Source organism: Ascaphus truei, unplaced genomic scaffold (genome assembly GCF_040206685.1).
Source record: "Ascaphus truei isolate aAscTru1 unplaced genomic scaffold, aAscTru1.hap1 HAP1_SCAFFOLD_481, whole genome shotgun sequence".
NCBI classification, from domain to species: domain Eukaryota; kingdom Metazoa; phylum Chordata; class Amphibia; order Anura; family Ascaphidae; genus Ascaphus; species Ascaphus truei.
The window spans coordinates 116,889-139,684 of record NW_027456812.1 but is presented as its reverse complement, the minus strand read 5'-3'; the positions used below and the strand labels follow the sequence as shown (position 1 = coordinate 139,684).

General features: G+C 46.7%; 1 protein-coding gene and 1 long non-coding RNA gene across 4 annotated transcripts in view; one reads left to right on the top strand and one right to left on the bottom strand.

The window, feature by feature from the left end:
- The window catches only part of LOC142484954 (cytochrome P450 2C18-like), a 75,755-nt gene that overhangs the window by 7,714 nt on the left and 45,245 nt on the right, over positions 1-22,796 (top strand). The gene's annotated exons all lie outside the window — the stretch shown is intronic.
- LOC142484957 (uncharacterized) lies at positions 641-10,644 on the bottom strand. Of its 3 annotated transcripts, XR_012798314.1 has the most exons (4): positions 10,593-10,644; positions 2,622-4,673; positions 1,556-1,770; positions 641-902 (listed from the first exon to the last, which is right to left on the bottom strand). It is a non-coding gene; the product is annotated as an uncharacterized LOC142484957 (long non-coding RNA). The 3 variants fall into 3 exon arrangements; XR_012798312.1 differs by having other exon boundaries at positions 641-1,770; XR_012798313.1 differs by having other exon boundaries at positions 641-1,770; positions 2,626-4,673.

Here is a 22,796-nt window from a genome sequence, read left to right as displayed (position 1 = left end):
GCAGGATTCCGCGCTGCTACAAAACCGTAACGCGCAACACTCCTTCCCTTGCAATGCGCCAAACCGCACAGTCACTACCGGGATTCCCGTGTTTCCTCTCTGAACCGACTATACCTTACTCCCCCTTTACCCCTCCTTCCACCAAGTTTGCAACGTACAATGTCAAGACTCCTAGTCAGCCGGCAAAAATCCCACTCCACTTTGGGCTCCCACTTGCGGCACTGACTAACATATACAACATGTAAACGTATACCGGGTGACAGATAGTCTAGGTAACAGGTTTGAGTTTAAACCGGGCTCTGGGCAAGATATCTACCTGTCTTTAGGTGACCTTCGGAGAGCCGTATGAGACACAGAAATAGACCAACAGCGGAGACAGTGCGTATCGGTAGATAATAAATGTTATCTTACTGTACTCCAGAGGTGATCAGTCTCCTGCCGCGTCCGCATTTGGTCCACCACGGTCCCTCTGTGCACGGCTGTCTGTTGGTTCACAACCCAGGGCCCCACGTTGGGCGCCAGCTGATTTGGATAATTCTGATCAGATGAAAACATCTACAGAGTATCTGTCCCCGTCCAGATTATTTTCCTACGTAGGTAATGCGTGCACTGAGAAAAAATCACGCTGACACACGTTCAGTATGATAATGTCTGACTTTATTCCTACAGACCACATTCATATATAGAGGCTGCAGTGGGGGATTGTATGCAAAAGGAGCTCTCTCAGGTCTAAAGGTTGTGTGTAAATACACATGTCAGTATCTCATGGGTTCTTGTTGGGTCTTTTCCTTGTATGGTCTTGTTGTTGCAGTTTATGGTCCTGTTATTGCAGGTTTTTTGGACACATCAGCATTTGAGGGGAATTCCTCGGTGCCATCTTCCTTACTTGAAGGGAGGGGTAACTGCGGTAGCCATTTTGAGTAAGGAATCATAGCAAAGTATTACAGATGAAGAAATAGGCATTTTATCCAATCCATCACACATGCATACATACATACATACATACAATAATGATGGATGTTGCTTTCCTACTGAAACATGTTGTAGTTGTTATCTCTTATCACTGTATGGTGACCAACATGTAATAAAGTGATATGCCATAAGAACTTACTCAAGAGCTTGTGTAAAAACTCAATTTATGAAGAACCCTCAAGTTATCTTCATTCAAAGGTGCTACAGTACCAGAATTCCCAGGTCCCAGGACAGAAGTCTACACTTGGGCCCCAGGCTGTTTACTCATGGGCTGGTGCTGTCAATGTTCAGTCTGGTGGTTCCACCTGCTGAGCTTGGTAGACCCATCTGAAAAAGGGCCCCTCTTTATGACCTGGTCAAGGACATTTGGCCCGCTGCTCACCCTGGTTGTGTCCGTGCTGGTAACCGTATTGGTTTTAAAAAAAAGAGTAAGCTACTTTTGTCCCTGATTAACAAAACCATGCTAAGCTTTTGCACGCCTTTACTCCCATTAAAATGTGTACAGTATAAGAGAAGACATGGCATAATAACATTGTACCGCACATGAAAGCAAGGCTGGGAGAGAATCAAAAAGTACCCTCACATTCTCCAAGTCCGTTGACGCATTGAGTGTTTATAAGGGAACACTCATACCTCTCCGGATCATCCGAAAAGCTCAGCAAACTCATCTATCGTTATATGCTCCACTCCGGCAGCCTCGATCATCCAATCCTCATGGCTGTTGTTGCCGGTACTTCCAAGACTTCGCCCACAGCTGTTGTACAGCGGCCCGCTGGAGTCAGACGTCCCGGTTCCTGGCTACAGAGTTCAATGATATATATTCCTTTCTTCATTTAGATTATGAGATTATGAGTTGTGAGTTGTGTATATATATAATTCATTGTTGTTCTACTGCTATATGTTGTGCTTTTATGTTTAGCTGTTATGTTCTGTTTTTGTTTATATATGCTAATGAGCAATATAACTGATCCCTGATTGGCTCAACCAATCACAGCCACTGGAGGATTATATGAGTTTACTCCTTGCTCATCATGTTATACCCATGAAGAAGTGACGAAACAAAACGTGTAGGGTCAGAGGTCGTGGCGACTTTGTAGATACACATGCGCTGCCCTTCAGGTGTGTGGAAATATCCAGCTTTAAAGCTAACAACCGCTAACAACTGCCCCACCACACAGAAGTGTACCGGTCAGTGGGACGTGCTGCAGAACCCCCCCTCCCTGGTGACGGAGAAAAGAGCAGTAGCTGTTTTGTGATTGCTGGACTACCACAATGCTGCTAGTCCAGCAATCACAAAACAGCTACTGCTCTTTTACCTTATTATACTGCTCTTTTACTGCTCTTTTACCTTATTATCATTGCTGTGCTGTAAGTAGGATTGTGGTTTTACCACAAGATCGCCTACAAGAAGCCTTCTCCTTTTTATTCATTGCTTTTTATTAATATTATATTTTATTAAATCAGTTTCATTATTCCTATTAGCAGGAAGGAGAGAAAAAGACAGAGCACTACACCCAGTGCTAGTTTGCCAAAGAACAAGGGTGCATTCCCACAATGAAAATAATTTTTTTTATTGGATCATAGTAACAAACAGCACACCAACGCGTTTCGGACTAGAAAGCCCTTTATCAAGGTGAATAAAAACTTACCTACCGGAGTGTGTTAAATACAGGATCCTGGCGCTGCCGAGGCCAATCTCCGCCACTTCCGGGTGTGTCAAATGACGTGGGGCGTTTGACATCAGCGCGTTAGGATCATTCACACCAAAAAAAAAAAAAAACTTTATTCGTCATGAACACTAACATTTTGGACCTAAGTAAACTAAGGACATACAGACTAAATCTAACATACATCTAAAAACTCATAAAAACATAAAGTGAAATAAAAACTCCTTAGGTATGGGATATATATATATCCTACTACAATAAGGTAAGTATGTTTGTACTTGTTAAGAATCATCAATCCTTTAAGAATAGTAGTTACTATAACATATCGTGTACTTAATCAACATATCAAAATCAACAATAATATACACAATAATTAATAACACTTTTAGAACATATATAATTGTTGTATTCTTCAAAAAACAATATTTTAAAGGAGCATATATATTCACTGGCTATTGGAGGGGTATTCTATATACCACTTTGCTTATACAGCGACAATAAATTACAGCTTTTTGTTTTAGAGCACCATACAGCATTGGTTCTATAATTGTTCCTATTAACCTGTGTTTGTTTGTATGGTATATGTTAAGTGTTTGCTAAGTGTTTTGTGTGTTAGTCTGTGGATTGTTATATATTGGTAGCAGTATACACTATGATTATTTTTTGTGCTTGATTTTACATGTACGTGGTAACATCTATTGAAGTTCCAAGCTGGCTTTAGATCTATAAGGTCCATACCCCTACAAGGATTCCACATGGTCATATTCATCAGTCTATTTGGACATTTATTTGGACATTGTCTTTAAGGCGCCGGTTTGTATGTTTCTTCAGTCCCATTCATGAAATATTCCAGCCAATTCGAGCTTGGGAGAATGTGTACCAGCCAATCAGCGATCTGACAGTCTCCTGAAGCCGGGCAAGGATGGATTCGAAATCTGACAATGTTATGTGCCAACTTGGCACCTCTGCCACCTGTGAGTCAGAAGGCACCTGTGGAGCTAGGTGTCTCAAGGTCTTGGCTGGGCAAATGGTCGCCTGATAGCCCAGGACGAGGGTACGTAAGTCTAACTCCTCCACCCAAATGGCTTTCACACATTGGCAATCTCTGTGGCTTTCAAGTACAGGAAATCCCTAGCTCATATACAGTGCATAAAACATATATACTCATACACCATGTTAATAAAAATATCATGAAACTCCCTCGTCCCCTAGGATCTACTGAAAAGACGTGCACATTCATTTTCAGAGCTCCTAGACCTTCCTAAAAGAAGTTAGCTAAAAAGTAGCTTCAAAAAACGCTTAGGTTAAGTTTTAGAGTTGCTTCTAATGTACCGAAGTTGGACTTAGAAATAATTTCACTCTCACAACCTCATGGCTGGTTGGAGACAGTCCGAACCCCTATACCGGGACCATGGTTCTTGGCATATACTGGGGGGGGACTCCCATTAAACTAGGGACCCCTGACTATACCAGGGTTACTATGTCCCAAGAGGTACACATACATGTCCAGTATTACCTCTAATTTTTTTACTGGACAGTGTATTCAAAAACAGGACAGTCCGGTTCAATACTGAACACCTGGATACCCTAGGCAGGGGTTGGCGGTGGTGAGACTGCAGACCCTCTGCATTTCTAAATTAAGATTAGATATCTGAAAATGCTGTTTTAAATTGTAAAAAGTGTGAGTGTACACTTTAATGATTTTTTTTTAGACATAAAGTACCTTTTTATTCAGTACTATCAGCACTATTGCACTTTTTCCATTCCTCTTGTTTTCGGTTTCAGAAAACTATACACTGATGCAGAGTATAATAAGACCATTGGTGCAATGTAATAGAAAAAAAGTGGCCCAGTTGTATGTGGAATAATGCGGTAACCACCTCACCTGATGCCCTGTGTGAATGTTGACAGAGGGGGATGGTGACCTGCAGTGCTCAAGAACGAACCCCGCACTGACGGCGCCCCTGCGTTGGGTGCGTGAGTCCCCTCCTGCTGTTCCGCACTTGGTGAGTTGAAGTACTGTGACCACACTGGCTAAAGAATAAACAGTTCAGCTGTTAGCAAGAGTTTGTAGCAGTTACTCACAGTGCAGATGATGCAGCCTGGTTCCAGTGAGCGTGTGTCAATCCCGATTGGATGTACGAGTGTAGTTGTGGAAGGAAAAGGCTGAGCACAGCAAAGAACGAAGGGCTGGAGGAAGGTAAAACTACTGATTATTTAATGAGCATAACAGCCAAAAAGAACAACACGATAAGTCCTCTGATGCATTTCTCGCCGGGAAGCTGTCTTCACAGCGAGAAATGCGTCAGATGACATATCATGTTGTTCTTTTGGGCAGTTATGCCCATTAAATAATCTGTATGTTTCGCTGCCTCCAGTCCTTCAATTTTTGCTGTGCTCAGCCTTTTCATCCACAAATACACTTATATTATTTCAATGCCAGGTCATGTCTGAGTCACGCTATGTTAATTGTGGTGGCTTGCCAATAGTGCCCCACCACCATCCCAAAATGCCTTCCCTAAGGTAAAGTCCTGGCTATGAACCCGCCCCGGGATCAATTACCCTCCTACCCCCCAGACCAGCTGTGACGTTAAAGGGGTACTGTAACTGGGGATTTATCCCTGTTCAGGAAATGTGCCTCTAATCCAGCAGTGTGGTGGTTAACTGCTGGTAGTCAATTAACCAACACCACCTGGCTGATTAGGTTTCTTAGAAAAGCCTGTCTTTGAGACTGGAAGTGAGATTTCCTGAGTCTCACAAATTGTGGGACTGACCATAGGAACAGAAGTCTTGAGCCTGCACGCTGCCAGCAAGACACAGGGGAAAGCACCTCTAAACCTGAATGCTGATATAGCCTGAGGGAAAGGCAGCAACCCAGGAACAGATATGCTAATCTAAAGGGAGTTGTGGACTGCATAGGTTTCACTAGAAATACTCCCAAGTGGAACAGAAGCTTTGTTTGACCCCTTATTTTGCATACGCTTGGATGATTTCCTTGTGTTAAAGAAACAGGCACAATAAAAGCCTTATTTAATTTCACCTTAAAAAGTCTCCATTGCATACCTCTGCATACGTCCTCTTACAGGTACCCAGGCCATTAATAAAGCCATATTGGGGAATTGTGAGTGTCGGCTCTTCAACCCAATCATGGCATGTAACTGCATGTATAATAAAGATGTATGTGTGGTTTAACTGGTCCAGGAGTGCCAACCAGTGGAGATGTGCACAGCGTGAGTTTCAGGGGTGATTTACGGTAAAATGTTGTCCGAGTGTGTTTGGGTAGAAGGTGGCCAGTGTTGCGGGTTACCCCGAAACACGTAATCAGGAATCCCCCTAGATTCCTGAGGACATGAGGAACACAGACAACCGGATAAAATCCTCCCTAGAAAGCAGTTTGCAGCTCAACGCCAAATCTCCCTGCTTCAGCACAGACCCGGACAGTAAGTGGTCGTGGGAGTGAATTACATTACAGGTCCATTGTGTGCCCAAATCCCAGAGCCCAGTGTGGTGTTCAGTACATCTCTCACCAAGTATAAGGTGAAGAGAGTTATAGGTGTTTTAAGTTAAAGTGTAGAGTGTCAGTTCTGAGACTCAGTGATGTCTGTAATGCTGTAATTGTATTTAAAAAATGTCTGTGAGTCTCCCACCAGGGATAAGGTGGCGAGAATCATATCATGTTTTAAATGTATGTGTTATTGTGTCCCTGTTTCCCTGTAAAAAGCGCAAAGGAAAAAGGGTTTTAAAAGCCCGCAGCCCAGCAAATAGCTTGTAGCTAACTTCTGCTAGGAATGTTCTAGCAAGCTTAATTTTGCTGTGAGTGCTAGTAAGGTAAAACCATTAAAAAGGTTATCACGCAATTTTTATAAAGCCTTATAAAAAATTGATGAATTAAAGTTCCCCTAGTTTAACTGTTTTAGACATAAGGGGATTTTCCTTCAGGCGTCCAGAACAGGACATAACACTCAAGTTGTATGTACTGTGCTTAGACGTGTATAGCAGGAGATTCCTGTGAGGTGAGCAATGCATACATAACGTGGACTTCAAAGGCCATCCAGGATATGAAGGTGTTAACCATGTACAGTATGGAAGTGTTAGACCCTATGTTAGCAAGAAGAGGTGAAGGAAGAGAATTTCAATAAGCCATCCTGGCAAATGACTGCAGACTGAATGGTGCCGGGTAGAGGGGACGGCCTCATATGCTAGGCGGCCAAGGTGCAAAGTTGGCACATACCCAGAGCAGACTCAGAGGCCCCTCTGCCAGGTTTGAAAGGTACTGGCAAGTCTGTGATAGCATTAAGGAATTATTCCCACGGAGTAGATTGGCTGCATGGGTTAAATATAGGCCTGTTTAGTGCATAAAAAACCCTGCAGCCCCTCAAGAGGCAGTTCCATCCTGTAACAAGACTTATCATCGTAACTAGTAAGTATATTTTTTTTGTTGTAATGTAAACCATGCGGTGTATGTTCATTGTGTAAATAAATTACAATTTATTTTATCTCTTGCTTTGCTAAATCAAAGGATCCGGGTATTTCGGTGTTAAAAGCATTGGTCTCCTGTGACACCAGATCACCCCTGAATGCTATTGCATAAGACACCTTTCTGAGTTCAACAAAACCATATGGACCATTTTAAGTGTACTATAGGCCATAAGGGCCTATATTTCCTCAACAGTGGTGTGTGTGCATGTGTTTATACAGTGTATATATATATATATATATATATATATATATATATATATATATATATATATATATATATATATATATATATATATTCATGTAGAGGTATCAGTACCGTGTTAGCCGAGCTTCAATAATCAAAAAATAAATAGATGATAACGAAAATGCTTTTATTTGTGCGAGCAATATAGTATAGCTTTTGCTTGCTTCATTCATTGTACCATCGCCGGAAGAAGAGATCAGTGTATCTCGAAAGCTCGCACAAATAAAAGCATTTCGTTAGCCACAGAACGGTATCATCTATTTATTTTTTGATATATATATATATATATATATATATATATATATATATATATATATAATCCACACAAAGTCAGTCAGCACGCTAGTATATAGGCATAAAACAGATGCTCATCCCATAGGAATCCAAAAGACATAATTACCGGTCCAAAGTCCAGCAAAAAGAGACAGCACACTGCATAAAGTAGTCCAGAAACAATTGTATTATAACAATAGTTACATCGCAGCCAACGTTTCGGTCCCACAGAGAGAATTTTTTTTTCATTTGTATAGCACCATCCCTGTATATAGCTCTTAACAGTAGTAATACACAGGACTTATTGGGTATAAGTGCTTCAGACATAAAAGTAAACTTTAGGAAAATAAATCTATTCCCCGAAGTGCTTACAATCTACATCTTCTCCTATAAGCCATCCTTTTTTAGGTGCTGATTCAAGTCAATGGGCTGTAAGGTCTCTCCAGCAACGACCTTATGGAAAAAGACTGCTTAGTAACTGTAAAAAAATCTAAAAATAATTAGGTTCCAAATGGTGCTAAAGCACCTTGATTACTAGATTCCTTATATAAAAAAACAGCAGTTCCAATCAAATCCCCAATAAAACAGACACCTTATTTGGATATTAATGGCCACAGCATTTATTAACATAACCTTACCTGCTCCATAACGCAAACATTAAACTCATTTTCACCTTAAGGCCCTAAAGACAAGTGTGCACGTAAACCATAATCAACAAAGGATGGCACAGTCCATGCCGCAAAGGTGAAGACGTTGCTGCTACCTTCCTATTCCTCATTTATGGGCAAAACATCTTTTTATATTCCAGAAAATATCTTAGCTGGCAAGGACACTGCAATCCGCTGCCTCTGTACGTTCTTCCTACCAACCAATAAGATTGTAAGCTCTTCGGAGCAGGGGCTCCTTTTCCTAAATGGTAGTTTTGTCTGTAGCTTCTCCCCTTTATGTGTTATTTATATTATTTGTTATTTATATGATTGTCACGTGTATTAATGCTGTGAAGCGCTATGTACATTAATGGCGCTATGTAAATAAAGGCATACAGTACATACAGGAAAACATTTGCATATTATTTATATATAACATAAATAGTATTCAACAAAAGACAGGGGTGCCAATGCTACATCCAATTGACAAAACATATATGGTAATAAGTATAAAGATTATGTGGTGGGTGTAGGAGTTTGAGCTAGCTGGGAATGTGTGTTAATCAATGTCTGACTGGTAACAGTTGTATGGAGGTAGGTGGCACCTCCCCCCAGAGCTCACCCCTCCTCACCTTTTTAACTTGGGAGGTCTTTCACTTTGCTGCAAGAACAGGACCTACTATGGTTCTTTCCCCTCATACAGAGGTAACGGGAAGGGTTCACAGTGTAGTGTAGGACCTGCATTTTTGGTTATACTTTGACGTTTGGTATGCAGGCTTATGACGCTTTGGCCAAAGGGTTAAACTAAATAACCAAGTAATTATTATTATTATTGAAGTATTTAAACTTTATACTTATTACCATATATGTTTTGTCAATTGGATGAAGCATTGGGCACCCCTGTCATTTGTTGTATACATTTGCCACGCTCAGTAGCTCTCTTTTTTGACATAAATATATATTAACGATGTGGTCGGTGTAGAAGTTTGAGCTAGCTGTGAATGTGTGTTAATAAATAGTATTCAAACAATATTTTACAATGCTTTATTTATTTCCTTAAAATGAAGGCGTTAGGGAAACGTCTTCATAAAATAGCTTCCCAATTTATAATGTTGCTTTTACTGCCCCTACCACCCCATCCCCCTTGATTTCTTTGATTCAAACCAACCCTTAGCTGCCATAAACCCTTTATCTGTCTGGACTCATTACTGCAGTCATGTGTCTCATTCCATGGGACTTTGCTATTTACCAAAATAAACAGGTCATCATTAAGTCACTGTTGTCCCAGAACAGATACAGCCGCGGCCCCTTTTAACCTCCTATATCCCCGAAAAAATTCGGGGATGTTTTCATGTTTTCCGTTTCTCACGGACTTTGCCGCGCGTCCCGCATTCACCAGATAGCGCTAATAGCGCTAGACAAAGAAAGTGCCTAACGCTAGACAATGAAAGCGCCCGCGGTGCCCAAAACGGCCCCAAAACGGCCGAAAACATGCGGCATCTGCCCGCGATTTTAGAAATCGAGGGGAAACGGCCGCAGGAGGTTTAAGGCGGCCACCACTGTAACATTAGCTGAAGGCTGCTTAGACATTTTGCAGGCACAGGTCCCTGCCCCGTGGAATTTACGCACACACACATCACCGCATCCCCCCCCCTCCTCTCCTCTCGACAGAGACACACACACAGGGACACGGACACACACACACACACACTGCTGCTGGCATGTGCTACTGGTATGTGCTATCATACATTGTGCTGCAGGGTCCACTGACCTGAAGAAAACTTTTTCAAATGAATGGAAAATAAAAACTTTTAAAAACAAAGCGCAGTAGCACACACAGTAACACACACGTAGTCACACACACGCACACGCACTCACATGGAATTCAAAGTTAGTATAAATATAGAAGTGCAAATAGCTAAAACAGGGTGTGCCAAGTCAAACTTTGTGTTTTGTCACTGAAATTGTGTTTTTATTTTTAATTAAAAAAATTACTATCACAAATACAATTTTTGGGACAAAACAGTGAAAAAAGACGAAATAAGGTTCACTTAAAATGCGCGTGCTCGGCACACACACACTTTCTTTTTTTCATGGAAAAGTGCCTGAACCGCAAAGAAAAAAATATTTTCAATCTAAACTACAGTACAATACATAATTAAGATTTAAATAAATAAATGTTTGAAAAGGCATTTCTCTTCTCCCAGTTAGCATGCAGCCCCATTTCTGATTATTTTATCATCCCTATATGGTGCTACTGTGCTTCTTTGACTATGTTTTCCAATAAAAATAGCAAAACAATTACTGTACCATACTCAGCGTCAGAAAGTTGTTTGTTTTACATAGCAAATACAAATATCACTTGTGGACACATTTGTTTATTTAGGAACTCCCTGAAGATGTTCAGAGTAGGATCCCCTCCCTCCCCCTCTTCACTAAAGGCTGGAAGTCCCTTATCTAACATTTGCAGAAGTTCTCCTGTTCAATTGGATGGTGCATTCGGTGCACTGTGCACTTTCTTGGCATGTAAAAAAACAAGGCATAATTAAGTCTCTTAAGGTAGTTTGCGGACACAAAGCCAAGTTTTTAACATACAGTAAAATCACATCTTTAATCAGTTTGCTTAAATTTGTAATTACACTCGGTTATACAAGCTTTATTTCAGAACAAAGTGAGTTGCAAAACGATGGGGACATATCGGGTCAGCAATATGTTGGAAAAAAAACAAGTTGAGAACTCCTCCAATTTTTAACAGATGATGGTTTATTGAAATTATGTATTACCGCAGAAATATCAGATCCAAGAAGTGCTGAGTATAAGCTTCTCCTTTGTCTAGTACTAACACCTACTGAATGCTCGAACTTATTATACCTTACAGTGGCGGCCGAGCTGAGTCTTATTCGGCCGCCACCAAAATGCGCGCGAAGACGCGGCTTGTTTTTTTTTTCACGCAGCGTGCCGCGCGTCACTGATGCGTGCGTGCGTGGCGCGCGTGACTAGGGCTCCCCAAAGGTGGAGCGGGGTAAGGGGGGGATGTGGGAAGGCAGAGGGGCACCCGGGGGACCCAGAGAAGCAGAGAAGAGAGAGCGAGGGGAGAGGAACGACCGGAGAAGATCCGGCTGGCGCGCGGCCAAGTTCGGCGCCAGCCCGAAAAAAAGCCACGTGACAAGCCGGGTGAGTGTTAGACTCAGCTTGGCCGCGACAGTATCTACGTGTAACCAGGTTCCCTCTGCATCATTTGCTGCCCCGTGACCCCCATCGCTCTCTCCACTGCTGGGGGTCACTCGATAGACCCGTCGGCAGTTCTGGAGGGTGGGGGCCAGTGCAGGGAGCGTTTAGACGTTCCGGCGGTCCCCGACGGCTCCCGAGCAGGGCGCCGCCATCTTGCGTTAGATCGCACATGCGCAGTAAGTCCCGGCGGCCCTGCATAGTGGCGCATGCGCAGGAAGGAACACACGAACGCTGGCCAATAGGGAGACGGCTCTAAGCAGGGACTACATCTCCCATGAGCCTTAGGGGACCCCACATGATGCCAGGGAGCCAATAGGGCTGTAGAATCTCCCTGTGGAGGAGATTTAGATACATTTCGCGGGCTCCACTAGTCAGTCAGGAGCAGCTAGGGGAAGGACGTAGGGTGCAGGAGTCAGTGACTCCCTGCACTAGGCCAGCAGCCCCCTAGGCCCCAGATAGCCCTGAGCCACCAGTAGCTTTGTGTTGTTTCAGGGACAGGCCCCAGGTTAGGGACCCTGCCCTTTATTATCCAGAGTCAGTTAGGGACACAGCGGATGCTGCGCGTCCATCCAGAGGTCTGGGCTCAGACCTTCACTGTCGGTGTAGCAGCCATCCGGGTGGGATCGCACCGGACGGTAGTTCCTGTAGTCAGCTGTCATCAGATCCTTTGTGAAGCTCCTTGGCAGGCCAGGGCACTGGAGTGCTCGGCAGGTAACCATCACCAAGTGCACCAACTATACTCACACGGGACTAGTGGCTGTGCAGTCACACATATCTATCTCACTTGAAGGGACATATTGTGTGGGGTTACTGGACACGGGGTGGGATCACCCGGTGAAAGGGGGTCGCGTCCTGCGAGACGCAGTAGTTAGTGTCTCCTCTAGGGAGGGACACCTGTTGGACATTTGCACAAGTACGTTTGCACTAGTAAAGTCATTGGTTGTTTTACATGCTGTGTGTGGAATATATATATTGTCCTGCGATGAACCACTCCCTCTGGTGGGAGCCATCGCAGGTGGAGGCGCTGCACCGAGTACGAGGTTACTCATATTATTTATACGTGCCCCAGGCTCCCCGTGGCAGAGGTTTAGGCTTCCTGTGAGCCTAACAGGTAAAGCACCACACCTGGTAACATTAGGTTCCCCGCACACACACAAACTATATGCTATTGGATGGGGGAATACCCGTTACATTTGGAGGTGCTGCTGAGAGTCTACCTGGGGTGCTCTATTCCATATCAACTTGTCCGATTTAGACTCCATCATGTCCGTGCCGTCAAAGAAAGAAGTAAATGGCTGGGCCTTAGCGCGCAGCATGTCCCCAAGACGCGTGGTTGCAGTGGCGGGGGTATCAAATGACACAGAATTATTCGCAGTGCGCACACAAGAAAGAAATTGTCCGGGACTGGCCACCGCCTGGGTGGTAGACTATAAACTTGATGCTGACGGCTGGGGAACCACCTACCTCCTGGCCACCGAAAGCAACATATGGTCATGTATTAAACCTACCAGAGCCCTCCGCAGAGGACTGTCTCATGATATATCCTGGCACACAGGCTCCCGAAGAACCGTCCACTAGTACTGGGCCAAACACGACCCACCGGGTAACCAGTTCTCCTCACAGGGTAGGTCCCCCTAAGGTCTCCTTCACTCCGAGTGGCGTAGGAGGAGTCAGCAGCTGGGCGGGGAGCCCACCCACCTCGCCTACTCCTGATAGACGGTCAGGCAGTCCCACAACCATGCCTAGCGTTGGAACTGGAGCTAGTAGTCAGCCCCTTAGTGGAGGTCTTTCCTTGAATATGACAGCCTCCCTAGTAGAAGCTATAACCATCTCGTCTCAAACACAGAACTACCGGAAGCTAAAAGCCTTTTCTGGAATCCTACCGACGCCTTCAGGAGAAGACGGGATTGAGACATGGCGGGTACATACTCTCCAAGTAATAGCGGAGTGGTCGTGCTCCGAAGCCAGCAAGAGACAGAGATTGGGGGAGTGTCTCAGAGCCCCGGCCTCCCAACTGGTGCGGACGCATCGTGAAGTGGAAGGAGAATTTACGGCACAGGAGCTCCTATACGGGAGAAGACGATGAGGATGAGCTGATGGCACAGTTCAAGGCCCTTCGTCAAAAACAAGGGGAGGATTTGTTTGCCTTCGTCCACAAACTACAGCTGTCGCTGGGGAACCTCCTATCCAAAAACATCATTTCAGTCGCCGAAGTGGACCGGTACCGGCTCAAACAGCTACTAAAGGGGTCGTTGCGTAGTCACTCCATAGCTATAATGATGCGGGCCGCCCCGATCGCGGCTGTAACATCTAGCTACGTGGAATTGTTGCGTCATATCAGAAAACATGAAGTGCAGCTACATTTTCATGACTCCAAAAAGACCAAGGAAACCTTCAAGAGTGACGCCCCTGTCCCCTCAACCCCAAAGGGTAAGAAATCTTCCAACCGGGAGGAGGAGGTGACACCCACGTCGCCTACCGGGAAGGGCCATACCTCCGAGAAGGCATCTTCCACGTACAAGGGTCATCCTGAACGCTGCAAAGTCGTTTGCTATAACTGCGGTAAGAAGGCCACTTTTAAAGTGACTGCCCGGAGAGGGAGGATCCCCCAGAGGAAAAACCATCCAATAGAGGAAATTCAGCCTGGTCAATGGTCTGCCACGTACAAATGACAGAGTCTTACTCAGAAACCCCTACTGGACCCGAAGATGCTCCTCCTGAATCCGGCCCCAGTGATGACGCTTTACCAGCGGATGCTTACAGTCAAGTAGGCCCCTCGGCCATCGTGCCTGTTGTACTGGAAGGGATCTATGCCTCTGCCCTACTGGACACTGGATCCCAAGTGACCATTATATACTGCAAGTTCTATGACCAGAACCTTGGACACTGCCCCCTGAGGTCGGCCGAGCATATGAAGGTAAGGGGGTTAAGTAATGAAGACTACCCCATCGACAGGATTGTAAGGGTTCAACTGGAAATACTACAACTGAACACCGGCAAGAAACACCCCATGCATGTAGCGGCAATGATATGCCCGGAGCCCCAAGACCAGTGCAAGTATCCGATCATCATGGGAACAAATACTGATATAGTACAAGCTGTAATCAGAGCCTACCTGAAAGAGACCAACGAGTTGCCGCTGGCCAATTCGCTCCTAGATCCCGTCCTACGAGAGGAGTGCAACCGGGTATATGCCTTAGAGCGTCACGGGGATCTCTACAATCGTCAACGCGGGCTGACGATCATTTTACCAGGGGGAGTGCAACAAATGGCCGTCTGGTGCTGTTATCCTGAGTGGGATGAGAACGATCAGCTTTTCTCTCTAGAGAGTACCCCGGATGAAGAGGTTCAGAGAGGGTATAGGGTACTACCCGAAGTGAGAGAGTGGACGACTAAAATCCCTCCACGAACCTATGTATATGTGCAGAACATCTCTCCATTCCCGATGGACCTTGATGCAGGACAAAGTCTGGGTTGCATATATCCTGTTAGCCCTGTGGAAACAACTCCCCAGGTGAATGCTGCGGCAGCAGGTGAGCGGTTAGTCAATCTGGACTTCAACTTCGGCGAGTCGACATTGCCCACTGAGTGGAAAGAGCGGCTGACAACCCAGTTGAATAAACGACGGACAGTGTTCTCCACGAGTGAGATGGATGTGGGATGCGGTCGCAGCGCTCAACATGCCATTAGACTGAGTGATGCCACTCCGTTCCGTGAACGCTCTCGTCGCATCGCCCCTGGGGATGTGGATGATGTGAGGAACGTCTTGCAAGAAATGGAGACCGCTGGGATTTTGACGGAGTCTCGGAGCCCTTACGCCTCTCCCATAGTGGTGGTGAGGAAAAAGAACGGATCCGTACGACTGTGTGTCGACTATCGATTCCTGAACAATCGTACGATACCGGACCAGTAAAACCTTCCTCGCATTGAAGAGATCCTGAATGCTCTGAACGGAAGCCAATGGTTCAGCGTGCTCGATCTACAATCTGGGTACTATCAGATACCCATGAATGCAGAGGATCAGGAGAAAACAGTCTTCGTCTGCCCCGTGGGGTTCTACCAATTTACACGTATGCCCCAAGGTATATGTGGGGCCCCTGCTACTGTCCAAAGACTGATGGAGAAGACTATCGGGGACATGAACCCTCGGGAGTGTCTCGTCTACCTGGACGACATCATTATCTTCGGAAGGACCCTGGAAGAGCACGAAGAGAGACTGCTTAAAGTGATAGACATAGGTTAACACAGATACCCAGCAAGCTCAAACTCCCCCACGCACCACAAAGTGAATATATATTTATGTCAACCAGAGAGCTACTGAGCGTGGCAATTGTATATAACAAGAGACAGGGGGTGCCCAATGCTGCATCCAATTGACAAAACATATAAAGTAAAATACTTCAATAATAATAATTGGTTATTTAGTTAACCCTTTGGCCAAAGGCGTCATAAGCCTGCATACCAACGTCAAGGTATAACCAAAATAATGCAGGTCCTACACTACACTGTGAAACCTTTCCTTTTACCTCTGTGAGAGGGGAAAAAACCATAATGGGTCTTGTTCCTGCAGCAAGTGAAATGACCTTCCAAGTTAAAAGGGTGAAGGAGGAGGAGTGAGCTCTGGGGGGAGGTGCCACAGCCTCCAAAGAGACATAGGTTAACACAGATACCCAGCAAGCTCAAACTCCCCCACGCACCACAAAGTGAATATATATTTATGTCAACCAGAGAGCTACTGAGCGTGGCAATTGTATATAACAAGAGACAGGGGGTGCCCAATGCTGCATCCAATTGACAAAACATATAAAGTAAAATACTTCAATAATAATAATTGGTTATTTAGTTAACCCTTTGGCCAAAGGCGTCATAAGCCTGCATACCAACGTCAAGGTATAACCAAAATAATGCAGGTCCTACACTACACTGTGAAACCTTTCCTTTTACCTCTGTGAGAGGGGAAAAAACCATAATGGGTCTTGTTCCTGCAGCAAGTGAAATGACCTTCCAAGTTAAAAGGGTGAAGGAGGAGGAGTGAGCTCTGGGGGGAGGTGCCACAGCCTCCAAAGAGACATAGGTTAACACAGATACCCAGCAAGCTCAAACTCCCCCACGCACCACAAAGTGAATATATATTTATGTCAACCAGAGAGCTACTGAGCGTGGCAATTGTATATAACAAGAGACAGGGGGTGCCCAATGCTGCATCCAATTGACAAAACATATAAAGTAAAATACTTCAATAATAATAATTGGTTATTTAGTTAACCCTTTGGCCAAAGGCGTCATAAGCCTGCATACCAACGTCAAGGTATAACCAAAATAATGCAGGTCCTACACTACACTGTGAAACCTTTCCTTTTACCTCTGTGAGAGGGGAAAAAACCATAATGGGTCTTGTTCCTGCAGCAAGTGAAATGACCTTCCAAGTTAAAAGGGTGAAGGAGGAGGAGTGAGCTCTGGGGGGAGGTGCCACAGCCTCCAAAGAGACATAGGTTAACACAGATACCCAGCAAGCTCAAACTCCCCCACGCACCACAAAGTGAATATATATTTATGTCAACCAGAGAGCTACTGAGCGTGGCAATTGTATATAACAAGAGACAGGGGGTGCCCAATGCTGCATCCAATTGACAAAACATATAAAGTAAAATACTTCAATAATAATAATTGGTTATTTAGTTAACCCTTTGGCCAAAGGCGTCATAAGCCTGCATACCAACGTCAAGGTATAACCAAAATAATGCAGGTCCTACACTACACTGTGAAACCTTTCCTTTTACCTCTGTGAGAGGGGAAAAAACCATAATGGGTCTTGTTCCTGCAGCAAGTGAAATGACCTTCCAAGTTAAAAGGGTGAAGGAGGAGGAGTGAGCTCTGGGGGGAGGTGCCACAGCCTCCAAAGAGACATAGGTTAACACAGATACCCAGCAAGCTCAAACTCCCCCACGCACCACAAAGTGAATATATATTTATGTCAACCAGAGAGCTACTGAGCGTGGCAATTGTATATAACAAGAGACAGGGGGTGCCCAATGCTGCATCCAATTGACAAAACATATAAAGTAAAATACTTCAATAATAATAATTGGTTATTTAGTTAACCCTTTGGCCAAAGGCGTCATAAGCCTGCATACCAACGTCAAGGTATAACCAAAATAATGCAGGTCCTACACTACACTGTGAAACCTTTCCTTTTACCTCTGTGAGAGGGGAAAAAACCATAATGGGTCTTGTTCCTGCAGCAAGTGAAATGACCTTCCAAGTTAAAAGGGTGAAGGAGGAGGAGTGAGCTCTGGGGGGAGGTGCCACAGCCTCCAAAGAGACATAGGTTAACACAGATACCCAGCAAGCTCAAACTCCCCCACGCACCACAAAGTGAATATATATTTATGTCAACCAGAGAGCTACTGAGCGTGGCAATTGTATATAACAAGAGACAGGGGGTGCCCAATGCTGCATCCAATTGACAAAACATATAAAGTAAAATACTTCAATAATAATAATTGGTTATTTAGTTAACCCTTTGGCCAAAGGCGTCATAAGCCTGCATACCAACGTCAAGGTATAACCAAAATAATGCAGGTCCTACACTACACTGTGAAACCTTTCCTTTTACCTCTGTGAGAGGGGAATCTATTTTGATCTGGTTTGAAACTGATTGGCCGGCGAAGCCGGCCAATTCAGTTGAACAGCAATTCTACTTGTTACCAAGTAGAACAAAGATAAACCAGTCAAACAAAAATGAAATGAACCCAACAAGTGCACTGATGAAGTGCACTTAAAACAGAAGGGTTAAATCTGAAGAACCCTGATTGGTGGATACCGAGCAAAGCACCCCGCCTAACGCCCACTGGGAGGCAAACTCTGAAACTGTCCCAGTAGACTCGGCGTACGAGTACTCTGCCCGAATACGGGAGTGCACCAGCGCCCGGAACATGACCACGATGTTTGTCGGGACCCCCCCCTCCAAACACTGCTTCCTGGTTTTACAAATGGCTACCTTAGCCAATGCCAGGAGCAGGTTGACCAGGAGATCCCTAGGCTTATTGTCCCGGGACACTGGGCACCCAAAAATAAAAAGATGAGGTGAGAAGTGCAACCAGAACAGCAGGAGCAAGCTCCTCAAGAAGGAAAAGAGGGGTTGCAGTCTGGCACAACTCGAATAAATGTGATATACGGACTCCCGCTCGCCACAGAAGGGACAGGTGGCGGGGGAGTCCGTGAAGTGTGCCAAATACTCTCCTGTGCTCAGTGCTCCGTGGAGGACTCTCCAACTCAAATCCCCGGCGGGACGGGGAACCAAAGATGAATAGAGTTCCCTCCACCGGGGTCTCTCATCCTCGTTCGCTGGGAATACCCGCCTCCAGATGGTGTCTGGGCGGGTGACAAGGGCGAGGTAATGCACTATATGGAGCACCAGAGAATACAGGACTTTCCTCGGCATGCCGCGGAAACATGCCGGGGACATTTCCCCCAACTTGCTGAGGTTGGGGGAGAGAAGAGCCCGAGGGGGTTGCCGTGACCTTGGTTCCACGCAAAGATCCGGAGAGCCGAAGTTGAAAGGATGACAAGGCTCTCCGGTCTGCAATACCCCCTCAATGAAGGTGCGGGAGTCGGGGTGTATGGCATCTTTAATCTCCTGGATCAAACGACGAGGGACGCGGGCACTACGCAGCCCCATACGGGGCGCGAGCACCTCTGCCCCTACCCAATCCCGCCGCTCATAGTCCAGGAGATCCCCGACTCTGGTCACCTGCGCCAGGATTAGCCGGCGGCAAATAGAGGGTGAATCCAACATCCGAGCCCCCACTGCTGGATTATACAGCAAGGGCTCGGCGAGGAAATCAACCCCCACCGCCTGTTCCTTCCTGGTCGCGGAGACCAGTTTCCAGGCCTTCAGTAAGTCCCGATAGTATGCCGGCAGCTCCAAGAGGTTTCTACCTAAACCCTCGGGCCTGATGAAAAAGAGTTGCCGGTCATACCTCATATTGCGCAGCTGGCGAAAGAAAAAGGTTGCCAGCTGGCACCACTGCGGAGACGGATCTGCGAATAGGTATCTCTGCAGGTATTGGAGGCGGAAAGTGTGTAACTGGGAGCGGACACACACCACTCCCTGTCCACCCTCCTCCAAAGGGAGACACGCAACTCCCACAGAGACCCAATGCTTCCCCATCCAGAGAAAATCCATCAACTTCCTCTGGATCTTGTTGATAAATTCGGGGGTCGGACCCATGGCTATCAGCCGGTGCCAAAGCTGACTGGCCACTAGCTGATTAATCACCAGGGTTCTTCCCCTAAGGGAAAGCATTCTCGACAGATACACCCATGACCCCAGACGAGCAATGACCCGTTCTTCAAGATCACTGAAGTTTTCTGGGGCAGGGTCCTCTGCAGCAGACAGGTAGACTCCCAGATACTTGAGAGTATCGCTCCCCCACGAGATATTACGAAACGTGGGGGGCAAAGAGTCCACCTTTAAGGGACCCACCAAGATGCCGGAGCACTTGGACCAGTTGATCCGAGCAGAAGAGGCCGCGGTGTAGACCTCTTGACACTCCTGTGCCCGCTCTAGATCATCTAGGTCCTGGGCCACGAGGAGCACATCATCGGCATAAGCCGACAGGACTACCCGCATGTCGGGCTCCTGCAGCACCAGCCCGGTAAGCCTCTTCCTCAGTAGGCAGAGGAAGGGCTCAATGGCCAGCGCGTACAGTTGCCCAGACAGGGGGCACCCTTGACGCACTCCCCGACCAAACACAAAAGGTGCCGTCAGGGACCAGTTAATCTTCACCAGACACTCTGCAGAAGCGTACAGCATCTGGAGAAAGCCCACAAATTGTGGGCCGAAGCCAAACGCCCGCAGGGTCTGCATAAGGTAACGGTGATCCACTCTGTCAAACGCCTTCTCCTGATCTAGGGACAGGAAGGCGAGTGATAGACCAGTCCTCTGTGCGTAATGCATCAGGTCCCGGACCAGAAAAATGTTGTCATGAATGCTCCGGCCCGGGACAGTATAGGACTGGTCAGGGTGAATCACCTCTGCTAGTACGGACTTGAGCCTCAGCGAAAGCGCTTTGGCTACGATCTTATAGTCCGTGCTGAGCAGTGAGACCGGTCGCCAATTAGAGATCTGACGGAGATCCCCCTTCTTCGGCAGCAAAGACAGTATTGCCCGCCGACACGAAAGTGGCATCTCACCGATCTCCAGGGCTTCGGCTAGGACCTCGGTGAAATCAGGTCCCAGCATCTCCCAGAAAAACCGGAAGAACTCCACAGTCAGCCCGTCTAGCCCCGGCGCTTTTCCGCGGGACATGAGACTGAGGGCTTCAGAGAGCTCGGCCAGAGTCAAAGGTAACTCAAGCCGCTCCCTTCCATCCTCACCGACCGTGGGAAGCCCCTCCCATAAGACCCTGCATTTATCTGGCTGGATGGACTCCGGAGAGAAAAGATCTACATAGAATCTCCGGGTTCTGTCCCGGATGCTCTCCGGGTCAGTCAGAGGGGTACCGTCCTCTGCCAACAGGCATGTGATATGTCTACGGTTTCCCCTCTTTTTCTCCAGCGTGTAGAAGAGGCGCGACCCGCGATCCATCTCTCGAAGGAAGTTGATGCGGGATCGCACATACGCCCCCCGAGCTCTCCGATCTTCCAATTCCCGGAGAGCGCACTTCCTCTCCATGTACATACATACTCTGCAGGTATTGGTCTCCCGCCACAGACAGCCGCTTCTCGAGATCGAGCACCTCCTCCCTGAGGGCCTCGATCTCAGCATCGCGCCGCCCGCTGGCACCTCTGGTGTATTCCTGACATACGAGGCGCAGATGAACCTTGCCCACGTCCCACCACTGCTCTAACGTGGCAAAGTCTGACCTGCAACCTCTCCAGGCCATCCAAAAGTCTCTGACCGACGTCGCAAACCCCTTGTCCTCCAACAACGAATTGTTGAAATGCCAATAAGCGGCCGAAGGTGCTGCAGGTAGCAGCATCAGCGTCACGGACGCACAATTGTGGTCCGAAAACGGCGCCAGCCTAATAGTACTGGACTGGGCTCGCGACAGGCTGTGGCTGGAAATATACAGTCTGTCGATCCGGGACCAGGACATCCGTTCACCCCTAAACACCCTAACATGGGTGAACTCAGTGGATGCCTCAGGATGTTGTTCTCGCCAGACGTCTACCAAGGAGTAGCGGGTGATGACCTCCCGCAAGGCCGACGCAGAACACGGGTGTGGCTCCTGACCATTCCGGTCCTTCCGAGCCTCGAGGGTACAGTTAAAATCACCCCCGAGCACCACGTATTCGTCCGCGTCGACTGTCTCCAGGTATTCAGACATTCTGACGAAGAACTGCCTTCTCAGGGGTCCGGTGGCAGGAGCATACACGTTCAGGAAATTAAACGTGTAGTCCTCGTGTCGGACCCTGATATGCAACAGGCGACCTGGAACAACAGCTTTGGCAAGCAGCAGCTCTGGTTGAAAGGACTCAGAGAACAGGGTCACCACCCCACTAGATGTTGAAGTGAGATGGCTGAAGAAGACACTGCCTCGCCACTCCAAATGCCAGCTGGCTTCAGCCTCTGGAGTGGTATGGGTTTCCTGCAGGAAACTCACAGAATACTTCCCCTTCTGCAAGAAGGAGAGTACCTGGAACCTGCGAAACCCATCCTTACAGCCGTTAACATTTAGCGTACCGATGCTTAACGCCATTGGTAATCAGGAGTTTTTTGGTTCCCCACAGGTGCTCAGGGTACTATACCCTGAGAAGCCTTTACGTGGTCTCGCATCACTTTTTCAAACTTCAGGACCCGAATATGGATAGCCCCAGAGATTTTGGCCTTGTGGTTGGCCCTGATGTAAGCTCCGAGAGAGTGGAGAATGACCGAGGCATCTTTCCACTTCTCAAGGGCCAACTTCACCTTAAAGTTTTTATGCTTGCAGAGGGTATCCTCTAGGAAAGCATCTAGCTCCTTGGCAGGGATAACAGGGGTCAAATAGTCCACCGACTCCACGGTGCCAGAAGACTCCTCACTGAGCCCCAACTCCCTAAGCTCCTGTTGACTGAAAGGCTTAAGACCCTCACCCTCCCCTGCGGGGGTCTCTCTCAGTTCTACAGTGGGTTCCCCCTTCGGTGTTTCCACGAGGGGGTCCACTAAATCCTCCACTTCCAACCCCGGGATAGGATGTTCAGGGGTATCTGGTGGTGGCATGGCAGAGGCAGCGGTTTCTGGAGTGACCTTGTGAACCAAAAAGGTACCCATTACCCTCCTGGTCTCCTCTATCGCCG